Source organism: Anopheles funestus, chromosome 2RL (genome assembly GCF_943734845.2).
Source record: "Anopheles funestus chromosome 2RL, idAnoFuneDA-416_04, whole genome shotgun sequence".
Lineage (NCBI taxonomy): Eukaryota > Metazoa > Arthropoda > Insecta > Diptera > Culicidae > Anopheles > Anopheles funestus.
The window spans coordinates 15370318-15374640 of NC_064598.1; the positions used below are offsets into that span (position 1 = coordinate 15370318).

The 4323-nt window shown below is 44.7% G+C and overlaps 1 non-coding gene across 1 annotated transcript; it reads right to left on the reverse strand.

Annotated features, from left to right (window-relative positions):
• Positions 1-2694: 2694 nt before the first annotated feature.
• Positions 2695-2766, reverse strand: Trnaa-cgc (transfer RNA alanine (anticodon CGC)). The gene has a single exon. It is a non-coding gene; the product is annotated as a tRNA-Ala (tRNA).
• Between the last annotated feature and the right edge of the window lie 1557 nt (positions 2767-4323).

Here is a 4323-nt window from a genome sequence, read left to right on the forward strand (position 1 = left end):
GCCCCGCAGTGGGGTGGTTTTTGCACTAATTTCCAACTGACAGCAGCGCATTGTGTTATTTTGTAGTTTCAGTTGCTTCTGCTTTGACTCGCCCATACTCGCGCCACCACTCAGCCACAAATCTTTTCACACTATGGCAACGGTCGCCATTAATTCTATCACACACACGTAAATGCATGGCCGGGAAAATGGGCGCGCGGGGGTACGCGTGTGAGGTTAACACGCGTGCGTTGGTGCAGTTGGAAAATAGAAGATAATCGTACCACCTCGTGTGGCGCATGTGGATGATGAAATAATGATCGGAATGGGGCCGAAAACTGAAACCCAGTTCGGGGGATGGGGAGCACAACACGTTGAGAGCCATCCGCCTGTTGCTTAAAGGTAGACAGACAGCAAAAGGGGTTTTAATTCGCATTATTAAGCTTGATTTATACTTTTATTTTCATTTCGTAGGAAATTGTTGTGATGTGTTTGGATTGTATGTAATTTCTCTCTTTCTCTCTTCTCTCTATTTCCCTCCCTGTTTTTTTACCAATTTGCGCACACCCTTCAACTTCGGGGTACATGTTTGCGTAGGGTTTAAGTCGTTTGCTTTTTTGTTAAAAAAGAAACCTTTATGGAACAGTTGCCAGTTTTGTACTATTTCGATCCGTCCCGGATGCAGCTGTAACTTTGTGGATTAAGGTAAGACGTAAATGGGTGTTTTTTGTTGTTGTGCAAAGCACTAGAAAAATTTTCAATGCCGTAAGAATACTAGCTCGTACAAGTACAAGAAGTGCCCGCCAACAGTGTGTCATTACTATCACGATGGCGCCTCGAAGAAGAAAAAAAAATGGGAAAAGATTGATTAAACCCTCCCAAGCTGTCATGTTTGAGGCGGCAAAGAAGGACTCAATGTTATGCTTTGTGTGTTCATTTTGTTGTTTGTTTGCTCGTTTTACTATCTTTACGTATTTACTTGTGTATGTTTTGATTTTGGCAGGATTGTGACAGAAGGTCAACGGATGCCTAGGGTGAAAACGAGGGGGGAGATCGGGTGGGGAGGGCAATGATTCTCGTGGCCTAATGATTAGAGAGTCGGCTAAAGATTTGTTACGGAACGTTTCGTACGGCTATTCCATCTGTCTGTCTTTCTGCTTGTCTGCTGCCACCGTCGAAATGCCACCGTTTCACAATCGCGCAATTGACTGCGTTGCAGCGGACCGAGGGGGCGTAAATAAGTTTGAAATTAATTCACACAACCATTAGGCACCATTTTAAAAAAAGAAGAAGAAGAGAAGAAAAAAAAAACATTGTGTCTACCGCTATTTCGCTTCGCCCGGTGGTTGTTGGGGCAATTGTTGCGCCGCAATGTAACATTACAACTAAATCCACAGCAAAACCATCCCGGTCGGCCCAGTTCCGATGTTAACTGCAGTCAGCACAATAAAAACCGCAGCCGTGTGCTGGCGAAGTGTTCGTTAATGGCTGACTGAGCGGTGTGTAGTGGGCCTTTTTCCTAGCGCTCTAGCAAACACGAGGACAAGCAAGCTTTTGTTGCATTTATTACACCGACAACAAACTGCGCCAAAGGAACTCTTTTATGTGCGTCGGGGGTTTTTTCCTGCTTCATTTTCATTTTGTTGCCTTTACTATTACAACTTCTTCTGTTTTGTGGAGGATTAAATTCGATTAGGTAATTAATGGCCTTATTTATGGCCTCGGTTTCGATTAGCTGCGCAGCTGATGGGCGCCCCGCAAAGTTATGCTTTCAGCTCGATTGTGTGTTATTGGCGTGTTTCACCGGTGCGCGTTATTGTTTCTTGCATTGCTAATATGCTACGTGTAAACGCTTCGAAAGTGGTTCCCCCCTTCTCCGGTCGGGGGTTGTTATTTCGGTTTTTTTCTGTACATGTTAACATCCGTACCAGCTCTACCTGATTTTGATTGCATTTTTCACATTTTGCAGCAGGTTTCAGATTTTGATCTTTCCGGCACATTGATGCACTCGATGCTACCTTGTTGCGAATGGTTTTACCATCCATCACCCATTAGTTTGCCACCGTGCCGTGCCGTGTCCAACGAGCGCGGGTAAACGTTTTGAGCGAGGTAAAAATGGTTGGGCAGGGAAATCGATCGTCTGCATTTGATCGCTCAGCCAATCGATAACATATGGGAGCGATGCTTAAAAAAGAAATAAAAATGGTTGCAATCACAAAAAAAACGATCGAATTACGTTACGTGTTGCGCTTTTAGTGTACTAATCTCTCTGATCGATTATTGATCAAAGTGTTGATTTACATGAGAGCAAGCAAAAAGTGAAGAAATAAACGAAAAAAAGCAAAAGTGGGGCTTTACAATATGTGTTACTTTGTTACACAATCTAAAAAGTAGATATTTAAATTTAAAAACGGGAAAGAAAACTTTTAAATAGGAAAAGAATATTAAATTTCTTCTACATTCGGTTGCATAAGAAGTAATTGGGGTAATTTACTTAATACTGTAACAAAACGAATAATTTAAAACGATCTGCTCGAGCGTACATTTGAAAAGTAAATTGTTCAACACACTCCAAAGAAGTGAATTAATTGAAGTTTTTCATGAAACACAACATAAAAAAATGGAACTAAAATATTGAACATAAACAGGTTGTCTTTAACACTAAAAACCAAACTGTGTGTAGTAATAAAAAACCTGTGTGTGAACAATTCCACGTGGAGACGCCGGGGATTGAACCCGGGACTTCTCACATGCGAAGCGAGCGCTCTACCACTGAGCTACGTCCCCGTCGAGAACCGAGCCGCTCAAACGCGTATAAAACCTACCCCTCCTTAGCGTGACACAACCGTTCGCTCCCAGCCGACAGTTATGCTAACGCGACCGACCGATATGTGCGCTCTCGTAACCTATCTTTTTCGCTCTCTTCTTTCGCTTCTTTAGCGCGTAGTAGTAAACCATCCGCGCGATACGCGCTCGTTACGTTCATTCATAACAAAGGTCTGGGTGCCTGTGTGACGGTAGTGGACCCAAACGCACGAAAGAGGAGTCGGATAGGTGGTGGTGGTGCTTGAATGGGGGGGGGGAATACACCGACCGGGTGAAGTTCGCGGTCTCTGTCTGTCGGGGGGTTTGGGATTCTCTTCACTCCGCGTGGGGTCGATTTATTTTTAGTTCGTCGCTGTTGTTGGTGTTGCTGTTCCTGCTGCCTGTTACCGAGATGTCGCTGAGTCTCCCTCTATCGCTCCGTTGTACGTTTCTTCCGGTCTTCGCGATTCAAACTGCTGCGCGACCTGTGATGTTTGTCCGGTGCGGGCGGTACGATCAAAGTGGATCGTACGAACAAATCACCTTTAATTCATCCGGTCAGTTCTGTGCCGGGCAGAGAGGAGGAAAGAAAAATCTATCGACTTTTTACGCACCCAAGCGGAAGCCATGGGGTGTTGTCATCGATTGCGACTTTGCTAGTTGGGAATTTTTTCGCACAACAACGCTCGTTGTGTTTTGGGTGATTACGCACGTCCAGGCAAGGATGTGTAAAAGAAGGCCCCCCCACAATCGGTCTACAAACCGGATGAGCTTTTCCCCCCCGCAAATTACATCGCCTTAATTGATAAAGAACATGCTATTGTATTATTCTCCACTTTACACTCGTGCTCCAAAAAGGAAGGGAGAACAAAAAACACACGTAAAATTAAGCTCATTTCAAGGGTTCGTCCACATGGTTCGTCATCGTCCGTTCGAATGGTCGCCCCCCAAAAAAACAAAAACAAAAAAAGCAAAACGAACAGCGCTAACGAAAGAACTCATCACGAAAACGGCTGATTATCGCTAAATGAGTGCTGCATTTAAAAGAAGGGAGGTTTAATTAGTTTTTAATTGCATTTTCCCAATTCTAGTCGCCGGTGCGTCGTTGGTCGTTGGGTCGTCGCCACCATCCGTTTTCGTTGTGCTTGCGACCCGCTTGTTTTGACTCGCAGCCCGGGGATAATCTCGGGGTTCGCACGATTTTCGACAACACTCAAACGGACGGCAACGAAAGACATCCCCTTCACGGCTGGTGCGGACTCGTGTGGTGTGCCGAAGGAAGAGACCATTTTAAAAAGGCCGCCAGAATGGCAACGATTAACAAAAGAAAAACACCATCATTAGGAGCGAAAGAAAAACGAATACAGTCTGGGTATGTCCGCGGGTGTTTGCTGGCTGTGTGTGTATGTATGACAATTGAGAACCTCCTTCCTTTTGGGCCCTTTACTCGGGGGTTTCAAGCATATAATTGCATCAAACAATGAAGAATTGGTGCGTTTCATTCCCTTTTTCGGCATTTTTCCCCATTTTATCGGTAAC